We start from the raw sequence: 18,705 nt of genomic DNA, 5'->3' as shown, positions 1-18,705 counted from the left end.
AAAATTCAAAAGCTACATGGAAACCCAAAGATTATTGTAAGTGACAGAGATCCCATTTTCACTGGAAATTTTTGGACAGAATTATTTTCTTGTCTTGGTACTCAGTTAGCTCATAGATCATCTTATCATCCTCAATCTGATGGGCAAACTGAGATAGTAAACAAATGTTTGGAAGGATATCTTCGTTTCTTTGTATCTGATAAACAGACACAATGGGTCAAATGGTTGTCTCTGGCTGAATGGTGGTATAACACTTCCTTCCATACAGCAACAAAAATGACCCCATTTATGGCACTTTATGGGTATCAGCCACCATCCATCACATCATATTTAAGAGAAAATTCTAAGGTTCAAGCAGTGGAACATCACATTGAACATCAACAACAAGTCCTCCAACTCTTAAAGGATAACCTCGTGTTGGCACAGAATAGAATGAAACAACAGGCAGATCAACATCGTAGCGAAAGAAGTTTTGATGTAGGTGATTGGGTATTCCTACGGCTACAACCATATAAGCAAATGTCCCTCAAGCAAGCTAAGAAGGATAATAAATTATCACCAAAGTATTATGGTCCATACAAGGTGTTGCAAAAGATTGGTACTATGGCATACAAATTGGAGCTTCCTGCAGCTTCTCGATTGCACTCAGTTTTCCATGTTTCATGTTTAAAGAAGGTTATAGGCGACAAGCTCCCAGTTCAAACAATATTTCTAGAACTTGACGAGGAAGGAAAAATTATATTGGAACTGGAAGAAGTCACAAAAACAAGAACTCAACAGCTACGAAATCGATCAATTTCGAAGTATCTTATCAAGTGGAAGAACTTATCCGCTAAAGATTCCACATGGGAGGATGAGAATTTTATACAGAAGCATCCAGAACTGCTCAAGCGTTGAGGACAACACTTTTTTGTAGGAGAGGGGCATGTTGGGTCCCTATAATACTAGTGATTAGCCCATTACTATTGTAGTTGTACCCCTTATTAATATTATTGTGCCCTTATTATCCCCATATTGTTATTACTATGCCCCATAGAATCCCTCTATTGTTATTTTTGTGGCTTTATATTATTATTGTTAGGTCAGTTGGGTTATATTGTGACTCCTTAGACTCCTATATTTAGAAACGAGGTTTTGTCATTTGAATCATCCAAGAATTGTTCATTTATGTAATGTAAAGGAGGTTTCCCCCTCGAAGAGGCTGAATTCTAAGACGTTGATCTATCTTTTCTATCTTTTTCTTGAGCTGGTTTCATAACAGCATAGCATTAGGAGCAGTGTTAACCCAACCAGGTGTAGGTGATATTAACCATCTGATTGAATTTGTGAGTAGAAATTTGTCTGAGGTAGAAAAGAATTATTCAATCGTGGAGCGCGAAGGATTCGTGATGGTATATGCGCTTCATAATTTCAAACATTATTTATTGGGTGCACACTTCAAAATGTACACAGGCCATTGTGCTTTGAAGTACCTAGTCAACAAGCCTATGTTGCAGGGGTGAATTTGTAGGTGGTTATTGCTATTTCAGGAGTATGACTTTGGGGTAGTTGTGAAGCCAAGGAGATTAAATTTTGGACCGGATCACCTTTCACATATTGATAATGGCGAGGAACCTACAAATCTTTATGAAGGATTGCCTGATGCCCAACTCCTTTTTGTGTGCATCGTAGATGAACATTTTGCAAACATAATCCAATTCTTGTCTACAAGTACAGCTCTTTAAGGGTATATGACACATAAAAATAAATAATTGGTGGTCAGGGCTATGGATTTTTCTGTCATTTCAGGGAACTTATATAAAATGGGCTCAGATGAAGTTCTGTATAGGTAAGTCCTATATTATGAACGACAAAGTATCCTCACTGAAGCACATGAAGGAGGTTCTAGAGGACATTATGCAGGAGGAGCGATTGTGCAGAAGATCCTATGAGTTGGGCTATGGTGGCCAACTATGCACAAGGATTCCAAGGAATATTGTCAGGCATGTGATGTCTATCAGAGAACGGGGAGGTCGTCATGAAGGGATGTATTGCCTTTGAACCTGCAAGTGTCATTACAGGCATTCAATAAGTGGGCAATATACTTTATGGGACTAATTCAGCCACTAGGAAAGAAGACAGGAGCAAGATACATCATCACAACCACATAATACTTGACTAGGTGGGCTACAGTGTAGCTCGTGAAGGATTGCAGCATAGCTACAGCTGCAAAGTTCATATTTAAATACATTTTGTCTTGGTTTGGTTTCCCTAAGATTTTGATGAGTGATAGGGATTCACACTTCTTTAACGAAAAAAATTGTTGCTTTTCTTGAATAATTCTAGATGTATCATAAGAAAAGCATGATGTATCATCCTAAAGCAAATGATACAGTGGAAGCCTTTAATAAAATATTGGAGAATGATTTGACGAAGATTTTTAATGAAAATAGGAATGATTGGGACATGCGCATACCAGCTGTTCTTTGGGCATATAGAACTACCTGTAAGAGATGGCCTAGACAGACACCGTTTAGGCTGGTTTATGGACAAGAGGACATGATGCCAATGGAGTACATCTTTCCAAGTTTGCAAATTGTTGTAGTCACAGAAATGGTTGATCAGAATATCATGGAGGAACACATCGTGCAAATAGTTGAGTTGGAAGAAGATCACTTCTTGGCAAGTTTTCATTAGTAGGAGAAAAAGCCTCGTGAAAAGGTGTGGCATGATCACCACATTAAGCAGAGTACCTTTAAAATTGGAGGTTTAGTGCTATTGTATGATAGCAAGTTTACGAAGTTTCCTGCAAAAATTTTCATGCATTGGTTGGGACCATACATCATCAATGAGATTATGGATGGAGGTGTGGTTCATCTCGCAAAGTTGAACGGGGAGATGTTTCCAGGAAAAATGAATGGGAGCCAATTAAATTTGTATAGGGGCGATCCCATCCCCGTGCAATGACTACATGGATGTAGGCAGTCTTAGTACTCTAGGCAGTTGCAAGGAAGTGTGAGACTATAAACTACGCTACGAGAAGGACAGTTTCGCGAAGTGGATGGGTTGCACGAAGATTTGGAGGAAGGTACAAAGGGGAGTTGTGACAAAGAAGTTGTGCTAGCACAGTGGACCCCATGCATCCTAGCCAAAAGGTGACCGTTGGAAGCACTGTAGATGATTAGATGGTTATTTTTCCATTAAAGGGAGCGGGGGGAGAGAATTTAAGGCGCATATCTTTGGAAATCTGCCATCAAAAGAGAATTAATGATGGATATCTGGAGGGAACGGATGGATTTGAATTCAAAATGGGCTATAAATAAAGCATCCCGCTCCACATTTGAACACTTTACTTCTAAAGAAAATTCTTTAAGCTTTTGTGCCTTAGTTTGTGCCAAGACAATTACTGCATGTCTAGAGGGGATTGGAAAGAGATTCGAGAGAAGTTTTTGCAGCAAAGATTTGGGTGGGAGGCGAATTTACCTGAGTGGCAGAGGGAAATATTCTGGGAGAAAATGACTGCAACACAACCCGTGCCTACTATAGTGCCTAGGTCGCCGAGGTCTAAACCCAATGCCTCCGCGACAGGAGAGAAGAAGCAAAAGGAGCCCCAGCAAGCACCGATGTGGCAATTGTCACACAAGAATCCAACGGAGTTCATAAAGAAGGGTTGGATGGATAGGAGCAAGTAGTTGATGGAACCCTTGGACTTAGATGAGGAAGAATTAAATATGGGGGTTGAAGAGATTGATGTCGAAGAAGAAGTGTTAATTACTCGACTACCACCTTATGTACCTCATAGGAAATCAACATCCAAAGTGACTAAGGACCTAGATTCGGTGAAATTATAGGTCTCTATACCATTATTGTCAGTGGAGGTACCTTTGGAGGAAAATGTTTTGGCTCGGATATTGTTTTTGAAGATGGAGGACTGGAACTTGGGTGATCATGTGAAGTTCCCACAGTTGGAATTGAGTAAATATCTAAAGAAGGTCTACTATGAAGAGCTAGATGTTACACGGCTTGATCCAATGAAGTGGGTGGCCATAATTGAGCATGCAAGGTTGCTTAACATGTTGTGGGTGCCACATTTTAGCCGTGACACCATTAACATTGTCTGTGTATGTAAATTATTGACGTTGGTTCACGATGGGTGCCTTTGGTTAGGAGGGACCATTCTAATTACTAACATGTTGATCCACTGAATAACCTTGTTTCCTTATCAGGGCATGAACCCTACAAATTCTTTTGTGTGGAAATCATAGGAGAAGAAGTTGGTTGACCAGATGAAGAGTGACTTTGGGTTGGTGAAGAAGTCGCGCGACTATGTGATTAGCTCCATATCGGATGGCACTATGCAATTCGCTGCACAAATATTGGATGGAAAGATAATGAGGAAGTTTCGTGTTGATGAAGTGCCTGCACCAGTGGTATTTTTGGCTACGCAGTGCAGCAAAGGGGTACAATATAATTGGGCTAAGTATCTCTATCACAAGTTCTTGGAATATTGTCGTGAATCCCAGGATGATGGCAAGGCATTACACTACGCGTGGCTACTTCTATTAATCATGTTAGTGGCATGGAGGACACCTAAGGAGCCAGTTCCTACAACATGATGCAGAATTAATTGAGGCTGCGAAATTCACCTCACTATGGGTGACGAAGGATCCTAAATGCAAATTGGTAACAAAGATCTTCTAGGTCTTGTTTGAGTGGGAGTTGCGGATGGTGATTAACCAACGGCCACGTTTATCACCAATTTTACATGCGCAATATGCTAATATTAAAGATTTCAAGGCATGTTTTCATAATTTGTCTATCCACACAAAGAAGGATGCCATGGGAACATGGTATAAAATGCCATACTTAGTCATAGAGGATGACATTATGGGGGTCATCAGCAAATGGTCAAGTGAATTTCTCACCCATTTGAACACAAGCACAGGAACAAGTAAGGCTACAGAAGGTGTAGATACGATAATAGTAGAGAAAGACAAAAATCAAGAAGCAAAAAAGGCTTTTGAAAAATAAAAGGTCGCGTAGAAAGATGAGGTTGCACAGTAGAAAGAAGCACCAAAAGAAAAGGTATCTACAAAAGAGACAAAATCACCAAAGGAGAAAGTTGCAACCACATCGCAGTCCACTTTTGACCTTGACGAACCTGACGCGAAGCGCACCGATGAAGAGGTCGAGACTGAGGGGTAAGAGGAAGGGGGTGCAAACTTGGATTCCCTGGGGCACAGATTTGGAGTCCCCCTTCAGGGTCAGGAAAAGGTAGAAGCGGAGTTCTGTAGGACCCCACAAGAAGCAGAAGTCTGAGAGGTCTGTGAGTGCGACACCATTGGTCCTCACGAAGGGAAACCTTGATGAGATTAGTGATGCAGTCCTCAACATTACGGAAACTATTTTGGGACACATCGAGGACCAGTACCATCAGGAATTGGATAAAGTGTAGTAGGGCCTAAAGGAATTGTAGGTCTAGACAAGGGTGATCCAGGCAAGCATGGGAAAAGCAAGCCTGAAGCAAGTGAGTGTGACAACCCCAATAGCAAAGATCACCATGGACTTCTACACAGTACATTTACCAAAGGGATAATTTCATGTTGAGACTTCAGAGGACAGGGCGTGCTTATTGCATATGAATCATTTGAGCCTTAACCTTGCGATGCTCCCCATTCAGTCATTCCATGAGCTCCATCAAAGAGTATCAGATGAGCTCAAGGTTCGGGAACAACGGGCATTACTGGTTATCAGTGAAGTCAAAACTAACAACTAGTAAATGTTTGAGGAAAAGTCATATGCGCTCAAAGAATGAGAAGAGGTCATTGCACGTAGTTAGCATCTAGAAGTAATGATAGTGCAGGTTTGTAGTCAACTTCTCGAACTCAAAATTCCAACAGAAGCGGCCTCCACCAAGAAAATCAAGAAGTTAGTTGTTGTGGTGAAGGAGTCAAAGGAGGAAATAGGCAAGGTATGCTTTGAGCTACAAATATCTAAGCTTCAACTTAAGTTGTAGCCAACCACTCCTCTGGATGTTAGAGAGTAGCGCTAGGCTACTATTAAAGAGGATATGACTACTCTAGAAGCTGCAGTCAAGGATTGCAGCCAACTGTTCGAGCAAACCATGGATATGTGGACCTTACTGTAGGAGGATCCACACTTGTATAAAACTGAAGCAAACATCCAAGAAAAATAGGTGCAGTTTGGTGAGATAAGGGCAACAGTGTGGACCTTAGCACCATTGCAAAGGTTCACTAAATTGCAAGAGGGAAAGTTCATCCAGACCCAGATTGATGAGCTACGCCAGAAGGCCTCCATCGTATCCTCAAGGATGTATCCCTAGGCTGATGAGGTAAGCCATCTCTCATAGATAGTTCATAGCAAGTTCAAGGCTATGTAGTAGACACAGAGAACCATGGGCCTTGCAGTCGAAGGTCCAACCACAGAGAAACTAGAATAATTTTCTCATGTCGTTTTGCAGGGAACAGCAAATCTTCAAGAATTGAAGAAAGAGTTTAGCAGTTTTCAAACAAATATCAAGGCAAATCCAGCAGAGTGACTCGGGACGAGTCACGACTTTATGTTGGGGGCCTATTGGGACAGGGTCCCTTGGGGTTATATTTTGTAAATTTTTGCTAATATTGTAAAGTCTCTGCATTTTGAGGAGTGGAGCACAAGTAGCGCAGGTCGATAGGAGTCAAAGGGGATTTAGGAAGGTCAAAGCCCCTTATTTTGTTAAGATTCAAGTTGTTTTGTGACCCACCCATGGTTCTCGGACAATGGTATTGTAATGAAGAAAGATATAAAAAAGAGTCATAGAAGAGTTATAGTGATCAATCAATGATCTAAGTAAGAAGTTAAGGATTTGGGTCTATTTTTTGTACTTAGGCGAAGGGAAAGGATCCTACATTTGTGTGTGTGGAGACCTTGGTAAGTCCGCAGCTGAGTGCACAGGCCCCTACAGCTGTGTGCGCAAGATTGGAAGAGTCTATAATTGAAGATCTAAGCATAATAAAGGTTGTTTCTAAACAATTATCTTTGTATCTATTTATCATTTCTTATTTCTGAATTTACTATACGTTTTGGTCTGTTTAATGCAATTAATCATGAAAAGCACTTAATAGATGCGCAAAGAAGTAGATCTTCTTATTTATATGATGTTATGAATGTTTAGCACAATCGGTGAAGGGTTTAGTTCTGCTAACTATTAGTTGTTGTAATTTCTGGGTTTTAAGGGTTAGGGTTCATGAAGGTCAGGATAAAGCCCTAAGTGTAAAATAAACACATCATATAGTCCTTTGGATGCAGAAACTTCATTCTAGTCTCCCCCAATACTGCCTCGGGAGAGATTGAATCATTCGCTACACGAGTTGTTGTCGAAAGGGCCGGTAGTGCAAGGTTTTGTTGGTTAGCGTAGCTAACCATTAATGGAATTTTGAGGTCTAAAATGGGCCTCCTAAGGAAATTATAAAATAATAGTGGAAATAATAAAATAAGATTACATTACTTCATCAAATTTTAGAGCGAAAAAAAAAAAAAAAAAAAAAAAAAAACTATTTTTTCAACTCGTATTTTCAACTTATCTCCCTATGGGTTTACTCCAATTTCGAGTGGAAACACTCATTGGATGCAAAATTTGATTCCTCATCCAAGTATTACCAATGTTGCATACTTTTGATGGACCCTACTACATGAAAAATGTGATTGCAATCTCGTTTTTTCATGTATTTCTCATTATTTGTGTAGCGAGATCCATTGAAAGTATGCAACATGGGTACTGCTTGGATGAAGAATTAAATTTTGTATCCAATGAATGCTCCCACTCGAAATTTGAGTAAAACCTTAGGGAGATAATTTAAAAATACGAGTTGAAAAAGTAGTTCTAGTATTTTATTATTTTTTAATATTTTTGCTTTTTTACTCCAAAAATGGTGAATCATCCCCCGTGGTTGACATCATCATCTTGAATCCTGTTGGTGCTTATAAATTTTATTTTGGTTGTACATTTTTCTTAGGAGGCCCAATTTACACCTCAAAAGTCCCTTAATGTCTAAACTTGGGTCCAAGCCCTCTCAATCCAGCATGATGTGCTTCTTATGTTAAATTGTTTCTTTTCTCACTTTCCATATGTTTTTCCCTCTTTATTGTTGCAATAAGATTAAGGGAAAAAATTTCTTAAGTGTTCTATGCTCTGGATTGTTGGCAATAACTGTGTTTTCTTTCTGATGTTAAATATAGAATCCATCCTAGTATGTTCTATATTTAATTGAACTTAAATCATATTCATCCTAATTCACCCCACAAATACTCTAAAAGATCCAAAAGTTTGCCTATCCTACCTTGTTACAGTTGCTCTGTCATTTTTTGATTGATTACCCAAAGGTTCATGATTCCATGCCCAATGGACTTTCCTTGCATCTTTCAACTAAACCTTTGAAAAACCCATCTCTAACTCAAATAGCTAGCCTAAAATCTGAAGAATAAATATAAATCATATAGAGAGATCCCTCTCTAAAGCTGGAAGGGCTAGATCCCAGCTTTAAAAGTGGTTTTGTGGTTACCTTTGTAGTTTTCTTCCTCAGCCCAGGAAAATTATGGAGTGATAATAGCTCCTAAGAGGGTAATATTCTTCCTTGTTGGCATCTCGAAAAGAACTCCAAGTGTGTGCGGATGAGAATAGTGAGGATTCCCTCTCGTCCTTTTTCTCATAGTAGGTTTCCCATCAGTCCTTGACATGGGGGGTGGCTTTGAGGAGTGAAAAAGTAATCTGTTCCCGATTGGAAAGTCATGAACTGAAAAATATGCTTCCAACATATTTAACCATCTATCTATAATGTTTGCATCTATCTAGCCTTCAAATATGGGAATGTCAAAATTATCTTGTACCTTGAAAGGAGTGGTGCGTCTAGAGTGACGACTGGATGAATATGCGTCACCTGTGGGTAGTCGCCAAAGGATCTGGGCAAAGCTATACATTTTCGTGTTCCTCTATTGCTCGAGGGGCTCCTCGAGTAATATTATGAAAGGATCTCCCCCCCCCCCCTATCTTTCTTTTCTTCTGCCATGGGAGGTTTTTGGTGTTTGCAAGGCTAGTATTACAAAGGTTCAACCGGTTTGAGACCTAACTCTTTATACCCTGACCTCGTTTGGGTTATGCAAAGAAAAATAGGGACAGAGCAGAACATTATGATACCACTGATCCAGACTTATGCGAACAAAACAAAATATAGATTTAAACATAAACATAGAGATGCAGGAGAAATAAAACTTCATTTTGTTAATATCAAAGAACTTAAATATGCTTAGATATAGAATGGAAATAAACTAGCTCAGGCAATGGTAGCTTATCTTTAAGAAGAGATGTGTCAGCCACATGCCTCTAAATTGTGTTATAATGAGGTTCGAAGGCCTATTTATCATTGAGAAGCAATAGAAAACACTGAACATCCAAAAACCTAACCCTAAGAGATGAAGTGCCAAATATATGGGCCCCGTTGGGGTAAATTCATACATCAACTTCCCAGGGTCATAACATAGACACACACAATACCTCTTTAGAAATATATATCCAAGTACTACACCTTTTGATTACAAAAATCAATTAAATACTCACATTTGCCCATTTTCCAAAAAAACGTTGTTTAGGGCCTCAAAACGGCTCCGGAAGTTTATGACCCGAAAAACTGCCAAAAATAGTAAATTGTGCTACAATTAATGAAACTAAAATTGTGCTATAATTAAGGAAACTAAAAGAAACAATGTTGGGGTTCCAGGTGGAATAGGTGGGTGGCCACCAATATCCACCTGGATCAGTTATTTTAAGTTGTATTCAGTTAAGTGATCTCTAACTATTGATAGAGTCAGTTGAAGGTCACTTGTGAAGTGGGACAATAGTCTAACTTAGAGATATGTCAATTAACTTATCAATCAACCCGAAATAGGTCATGCATGCATGGAATTAAAATTTCTCAGTTGAGGTGGAGGACACAAGGCTAGTGTAGCATTAGTTGTATACTAGTTAAGTGTACAGTTGTTGCATGCAGTCAGGAGATCAATTGCTTGGGAATTGCACAGGGAAATAAGGACTTCCCTATTGTTTAGGAGCTGAAATTTTCTCATATTTTTGCAAGGAAATAAGAGGTTTGTGGAGTAGAAAATTGGCTAAGTGTTAGCTATAGGCTCTCATTAAGCAAAGAGAATAGTTATTCTTTTGCAAATTATGCTCAGAGATGGAGTAAGAAATTGTAATATTTTCTCTATTCAACTAATTAATAGAAAGAGACTTGAGGGATTTTTCCTATTTGAGTTCCCCTATAAATAATTATCTACTTTTGGTTTTTATTGTTGCATATCTATGCATGTTGTTCTATATTGTGATTTCCATTTCATAGATTAGTAGAGTAGAATTTGTGTCCCTTGTTTTCAGTTCGTAATCTTGAGTAGTTTCAATTTATTTCAAATTTATACAAGGTATCAGAGCCCTAAAATCACATTAGAACTAGTATTTCAAACTTGTCCCTCAGTTGAGGTGGAGGACACAAGGCTAGTGTAACATGAGTTGTATACTAGTTAAGTGTACATTTGTTGCATGCAGTCAGGAGATCAATTTCTTGGGAATTGCACAAGGTAGTAAGGACTTCCTTATTGTTTAGGAGCTGAAATTTGCTCATATTTGTGCAAGTAAATAGGAGGTTGGTGGAGCAGAAAATTGGCTAAGTGTTAGCTAGAGGATCTCATTCAACAGAGAGAACAATTATTCTTTTGCAAATTCTGCTCAGAGCTAGAGCAAGCAATTGTAATAGTTTCTCTATTCAACTGATTAATAGAAAGAGTCTTGAGGGGTTTTTCCTAGTTGAGTTCCCCTAGAAATAATTATCTACTTTTGGTTTTGGTTGTTGCATGTCTATGCATGTTGTTCTATATTGTGATTTCCATTTCGTAGATTAGTAGAGTAGAATTTGTGTCCCTTGTTTTCAGTTCATAATCTTAAGTAGTTGCAATTTATATCAAATTTATACAAGGTATCAGAGCCCTAAAATCACATTAGAACTAGTATTTCAAACTTGTCCCTTAGGAATTTCGAATTTGCAGCTTCAATGCAACATTTTTTCTTTAGATTCAAGATATTTTCTTTCAACAGACTGAGATTGGAGTATGCTTTGGAGGTATCTCGAATTCTATAGCTTAGAAGGATAAAATGGAAGTAGTACTTGATGATAATAGTGTGTTATAATATGTTAAAACTAATATTGCAAAACCCCAACAGTCTGATGCACAACAATTAGCCCAATGGAAGAAGAATGTTGCAAAGGCCAGGATAATTCCTCTGGAAGGTGTGAAAGACCATATGCTCTCAAATATATGTGGTAAAGAAACACCATATGCTATGTGGAAGACATTGACTGAACTATACGAAAATAGAAATGACCATAGAAAATTCGCCCTAAAAGACAATTTTCGAAACATTAGGATGCAGAAAAATGATATTATTCTGCAAGTTTAAGATGAGATTGGAGAGATTGGGGTGAATGTTGCAAATGATAGCTAGTGAACCTAGATCTTCTAGGCCATCAAAAATACTGGCACAACTACTATGACTTTGTGAATGGAATGGAAAAATTACCAAATTGGGAAAGGTTTTGGTCTAATTTGGTTCAAGAAGAGTTCAGGAGAAACACCAAAGATGGAACATCATCCAAAGTAGAGGATGAAGAGAATTTTTCCTTGGTTGGAAAGGGGAATAAGGGAAAAGGAAATAAGACCCAAATCAAACATGAAACCATTCAAAACAATGGCAAGAAGAAGACTTGAGCAAGACAAAATGTTTCCACTGCCATGAATATGGGCACTATACAACAAAATGCATGCACAAGAAGTCTAACAAGAAGCCTTCAAGAGGAGCGGGAGGTGAAGCATTGGATTCACAATTCAAAATAGACTTCACCCTGATAGCATGCATGGCTAGCACTATTATGGGGAGTGTGTGGTAACTTGATTTCAGTGCCTCATTCTATATGACAAGGTGCAAGGAGTGTTTCAGTAGCCTGGATGAGAAGGATATCCAGAAACATATTGAATTGGTCAATGATGGGAGGTACAATGCTACAAGAATTGGTATTATCACCTTTGAGAGGGAGAAATCCTCCCCTCTTCACCTCAAAGATGCTATGTATGTACCTACAAGAATTGGTACTATCACCTTTGAGAGGGAGAAAGCCTCCCCTCTTCACCTCAAAGATGTTATGTATGTACTAGCATGATCTCTGTAGCAGTATTGGAGGATAAAGGCTATGATGTTATTTTCAATAAAGAGAAAGCCTTTTTAAGAAACATAGCTACCATTAAAGTGAAGCATATTGGAGTTTGATTCAAGAACCTATGCAAACTTGAGGTGGGAGATTGTGTTGAATTGAGCAGTAAGGTTGAAAGAGTGTAGAGTTGAGATGTTGGAGAACTCTGGCATAGGAGATTGGGTCATCTACATCATGGTTCCTTAAAATTCATGAAGCAAATTACCACTAGTATCCCTAAAGGCTCCCTTGACCAGCAGGATGTCTTCAAGGTTTGCACATTGGTGAAATATGTCAAATCCACTTTCCATGGTTGAGATAGCATAGAGGATGCAATATTTGAGTGAGTCCACTTTGATGTTTGTGGACCCTTTTCTACAGCCTCGACAGCAAAAACATAATTACTATGTTATTTTTATTAATGATATCTCTAGAAAATGTTGGATCTTCTTCATACGGAAGAAGGATGAAGCTCTCTTCAAATTTATTGAATTCAAAGCATTGGTTGAGAAGGATGCTGGGAAGAAAGTGAATGATCTCAGGAGTGACAATGGAGGTGAATTTGTTTCGAATTACTTCAAGAATTTCTATGCCAAATAATGCATTCGAAGAGAGTTGATAGCACCCTATAACCCATAGAAAAATGGGGTAGCTAGGAGTACTAACAAGATCTTAGTTGGAGCTATGAGAGATTTTCTACATTATTAGGGGTTTCCATTGTATCTATGGGTGGAAGCATGCGAGATCGAGGTCTGCTTGGAAAACCAGAGTTTTCATATAATACTTGGTATGATCACACTGGAGGAATTTTTCCCAGGGAGAAAGGCTGATGTGTCTCATTTCAAAAAAAATGAAGCTTCAGTTTATTGTCATGTCTCCAAGTATTCAAGGAGGAAACTTGAGCCTACAACATATTAGGAGTTTTGTAGGATACACCAAAACTCTACACAATTACCAGGTGTATTCTCCTTCACTGAGGATGACATTTGTGAGGAGATATATCAAGTTCAATGAGGAAATGGTTGTGAGATGTTCTCAGGAATGAGAGATGAGTATCCCACCATAGTAGGAGCTTCTAGCTCTAAAGGAGGAGCCTTAGGATGAGATTTAGGAAGTTGTGAAGAATCCAAAAATTGAGGAGCAGAGAAGAGGTAAAGTGGAGACACCCACTCAACCAAAAGCATCTAGAGAAGGGACAAAGAGAACCATAGAAGATGATATATTGATATAGGATGCATGGGAGAATGTGGGAGCCCCTATATAATAGAGTAGGCAAAGGAGGTCACCTAAGAGGTACACCAGTTACATGTCTCTCATGAAAAATCTCATTGATTCAGAGCCTTCTTTATTTGAGGAAGCAGTTTCTCAACTAGTGTGGGTTGATGCCATGGCAGAAGAACAAGTGGAGACACCCACTCAACAAAACGCATCCAGAGAAGGGACAAAGAGAACCATAGAAGATGATATATTGATATAGGATGCATGGGAGAATGTGGGAGCCCCTACATAATAGGGTAGGTAGAGGATGTCACCTAAGAGGTACACTGGTTGCATGGCTCTCATGAAAAAGCTCATTGATTTAGAGCCTTATTTATTTGAGGAAGCAGTTTCTCAACTAGTGTGGGTTGATGCCATGGCAGAAGAACAAGTGGAGACACCCACTCAACAAAAAGCATCCAAAGAAGGGACAAAGAGAACCATAGAAGATGATATATTGATATAGGATGCATGGGAGAATGTGGGAGCCCCTACATAATAGGGTAGGCAGAGGAGGTCACCTAAAAGGTACACTGGTTGCATGGCTCTCATGACAAAGCTCGTTGATTTAGAGCCTTCTTTATTTGAGGAAGCAGTTTCTCAACTAGTGTGGGTTGATGCCATGGCAAAAGAATATGAATCCATCATGAAGAATAGTGTATGGAAGGTGTTGTTGAGACCAGAAGGGAAATCATTGGTTGTTTCCAAATGTATCTACAAAGTGAAGCGTGCATTTTATGGGAGCATCGAGAAGTAAAAGGCTAGATTTGTGACCAAAGTTTTTTCTCAGGTAGAGGGAGTTGAATATGAGAACAAATTTTCCCCAATGACAAGTTATTCCTCCATCAGATCAATTCTTGCATTAGATGCACAAATGGGGTGGAAAATACACCAGATGGATGTGAATACTACCTTTCCCAACTGTGTTGTTGAGGATGAAATTTACATAGTGTAGCTAGAAGGATTTGTGACATATGATTGGGAGTCACATGTGTGTAGAATCAAGAGAGCATCTTATGGTCTCAAATAGGTGCCCCGAGCATGGTACACTCATATTGATAGTTATCTTAGTGGATTAGGCTTCACCAAAAGTGAAGTAGATGAAAACCTCTATCACATTGTGGTAGATGGTAAGTTTCTTTTTCTTGTTTGTATGTTGATGATTTAATATTGACAGGTGATGAGAAGTTGATTTGCTCTTGCAAAGAGGATATTGCAAGGGAATTTGAGATGAAATACATGGGCTTAATGCATTACTTCCATGGGTTGTAAGTATGGCAAGGTGATGGTGAATTGTTTTTGTCTCAGGGGAAGTATGCCTCTAAAATACTTTAGAGATTTCACATGGAGAGTTGTAAGCCTATGGACACACCTATAGCTACAAAGTAGAGGAAGGAGAATGCCACTTCAGGTGAAGAGGTTGATGCTACCATTTATAGGCAGCTTGTTGGGTATTTAATGTATCTTATGAAAAAAAAATACCCGACATGTGCTATGCATTAAAACAACTTATTCAAGTTATGGTGATGCCTACCAAGTTGTATTGGAAGGTAGTAAAGCATGTGTTACGATACCTCATAGGCACTACCATGTATTATGGTACAGGAGGAAAGAGGAAGTGAAGCTCTAAGGCTTCACTAATGCAAATTGGGTAGGTATTCCATCAAATAGGAAAATTACTTCAAGTGTTATCCTCAGTGTTGGGTTTGTAGTTATTTCCTGGTAAAGTAGAAAGCAAAGGTTTGTGGCACTCAGCTCAGCAGAGGTTGAATACATGGCTTCAAGTCAGGCAAAATGTGAGACCATATGGATGAGGAAAATACTTGTAGGCCTTTTTAGTTAGGAGATGGATCGGACAATGATATATTATGATAATTACAGTTGCATTAATCTCTCTGAGAATCTGGTATTTCATGACAGGTCCAAGCACATTGATATCTGGTATCATCATTTCTAGGATTATGTGCAGAGGAGAATTATGTTGCCACAGTACATTCCAACTGAGGATTAAAATCCTGACATCTTGAAAAAGGCATTGTCAAGATGTAAATTCAAATTCCACAGGTGTAGGATAGGGGTGGTGAAAGCCCCATTTCTTGCTAAGAGGGAGTGTTATAAAATGTATCAAGAAAGGCTCAATTTAACTTTAGCTTTAGTTAAATTGAGTAAATTGAATTTCCAAATCAACAGGACAACCTAGAGGTAGTTAACTAGTGTGACATGGATCTTGCCACTCAGTTAGCTCAGTAAATTTGAGTTGAGGGCTGGGAGTTTAGTCATGCATGTGTTGATTGCTAAATTTTAGCAATCTAGTTCAGTTATTTTTAGTTGTATTCAATTAACTGACCTCTTAGTTGAAGGTCAGTTGTGCACTGAGACAATAGTCTAACCCGTATATATGTTAGTTAGCTAATCAATCAACCCAAAATAGCTCATGCATGCATGGAATTCTAATTTCTCAGCTAAGGTGGAGGAGACAAGCCTCGTGTAACATGAGTTGTATACTAGTTGAGTGTAGAGTTGTTACATGCAGTCAGGAGATCAATTCCTTGGGAATTTTGCAAGGAAATAGGTACTTCCCTATTTTTTAGGAGCTTAAATTTTCTCATATTTGTGCAAGGAAATAGGAGGCTGGTGGAGCGGAAAATTGGCTAAGTGTTGGCTAGAGGCTCTCATTCAGCATAGAGAACAATTATTCTTTTGCATGTTGTGCTCAAAGCTAGAGCAAGTAATTGTAATAGTTTCTCTATTAAATTGCTTCATGAAAAGAGGATTGAGGGTATTTTCCCATATAAATCACTTTGTACTTGTGGTTTTTCTTGTTGAATGTATCTGCATGTTATTATAAACTGTGATTTCCATTCTGCATATTAGTAGAGTAGAATTTGTGTCTCTTATTTTTAGTTCGCGATATTGATTAGTAGCAATTTCTACAACATATTCCCTTGAATTATTGATTATATGTGCTAGTAACAATGTGCCTTAGGTTCATCCCCACCAAGCTGTGACAATATCCCTTCTTATTTTTTCACATTTTATCAGGCGCGGTAGCTTCCTACCCTTCATGGGTGCCGTAGAGTAACACCCAATTGTCATTTTTATGCCCGCGTTATGACATTTTTCAATTTGGGAATCTTCCTATAGGCTCACCATGACAGAAAGTTGAGCCTAATTCTTTTCCTTCAATACAACTTATGGCCATATCCCAAGGATGTTCTCATGTCATTTCCAATGCCTTAATTATGACTCCTACATTATTGTTTACCTTGATCTCACTTATTACCATAGTAACCATAGTTGACCTCTTTCCATTTCCATTATTTTTTCCTGTAATTTACGACCTCACCTTTCCTGGAGAGATGTTGACCTTCCTAACCTATTTAATTTAGTTTGCATAGGGATATTCCACCAACATGTAACTAGATTCATACCCATTTTCCACTTGTCTATTTAAGGTGAACTTCCTTTTCATCTGTATAATTCTCATTAAAAAATGAAATACAAAAATTTCGCTCTTCTCCCTTTCTTATTAAAAAATATGATAAGGATATCAATCGTAATTTTTACTCTTTTTAGGATCATGAAAACCTCATTAGCATGACAACATTGTGAGAATAATACTACCCTTTCTTTTAGCTCATTAAAGTATGAAGAAGAGACATTATTGAGTACTTTTAACTCCTTTTTGATCTTGTTAAAACTAAACAAAAAAGGCACTACTGAGTTGACTTTCGTTTCTTCCATGTTTTCTAATCAATGAAGGGGATGCTAAAAAAGAGGGGGGAAAGGATTGAAATATATATCAAGATTTTCCCTTTAACAATAGAATTTATTATTCATTTCACCCTTACATAATTGTCTTAAATTTGGATTGTAACTTTCCTAGGATTCATACCATATATGAGTCATATACTCTTTTGAATAGTTACTTTTGTAGTCATTATGAAGTATGCTTCAATGCCTCATGAATTTTTGCATGATGTCACATGGTGCTCATTGTTGAAATATGTAAATAGGTTCGGTCTTCATAATGAAATGTGTAATCATGATTTAATTTAATGAAAAGAGAAAAATAAATGTATTATTATTATTATTCTTGAGGCATGGGTTTCGTGCTTAATGGAAATTTATTTTTAGGTCAAGCACCCATTGAGTGCTTCTAGGTTTGTCATAAAGTCAATTGATTCATTGTCATGTATTTAATTACCATTTGGGCATGTTATAGATTGTAAAAGAAAAACTATTTGAGTCAAATTCAAGTCAAAATGACCCTCCAAGACCTTGTCAAGTTCTTACCATCAAGTCAGCCTACAAAAGATCTAGTCATCCATCCTAAGGAGACATGTTAGCTTATTTAGGACCCTAGAAGGCCTATATAAAGGAGGACCCGGCCTCACTCAAGGAAGCTCGATTTAAACAAGAAAAGAATCCTAATAACCAGTGAAGGAACAAGGAAGAAGAGAAAAGTATTTTTTTTTATCTATTTTGGGCTAAAATTCCTCCAGACATGCAAAGATTAGGGCATCATCCTGCAAAAAAAAAAAATTGCAATCACTCAAAGGCGTCAAAGTTTGGGTCAAATAAGGTCTATTTAGAAAGCCTAGTTGTTAAGAGAAGAATTCAAGGTAAAGATAATTCAAAAGGATGAAAATTTTTCCACATTCCATCCACACGTGTGACCTAGGGTTTATGTGGAAGAAGCCAAAATTGCAGGTCTACAGTAGCTAGCTGAAATTCTGAGCTGGGGACAAAATCTAAAGTTGTGGTGCAAGTTTGACTTGCATTGATCTAGGTGGATGTTGGTGGCCACCCACCTATCCCACTTGGACCCCCACAACTGTCTCTTTCAGTTTTTCAATTTCCTTAATTGTAGCATAATTTACTATTTTTGGCAGTTTTTCGGGTCCTGAACTTCCGAAGTCGTTTTGAGGCCCTAAATGACATTTTTTAGGAAAAATGGGAGCAACATAGGGCAAGGACCAATGTTTCTCACTCAAAAGTTGTAGTCCTCGGATAGATATTTCTAACAAGGTATTGTGTGCGTCAAACGGAGATCGTATGCCAAAGTTACAACCCTAGGAAGCTGAAGTACCAATTTACCCAAAACGGGGCCCATAGTTTGGCACTTCATCTCCTAGGGTTAGGTTTCTAGATGTTTAGGGTTTTCCATTGTTTCTAA

The sequence above is a fragment of the Pinus tabuliformis genome, chromosome 8, assembly GCF_031772625.1.
Source record: "Pinus tabuliformis cultivar Carrire ecotype Pingquan chromosome 8, CPIR1, whole genome shotgun sequence".
Classification (NCBI taxonomy): domain Eukaryota; kingdom Viridiplantae; phylum Streptophyta; class Pinopsida; order Pinales; family Pinaceae; genus Pinus; species Pinus tabuliformis.
This window is presented reverse-complemented; position numbering follows the sequence as displayed.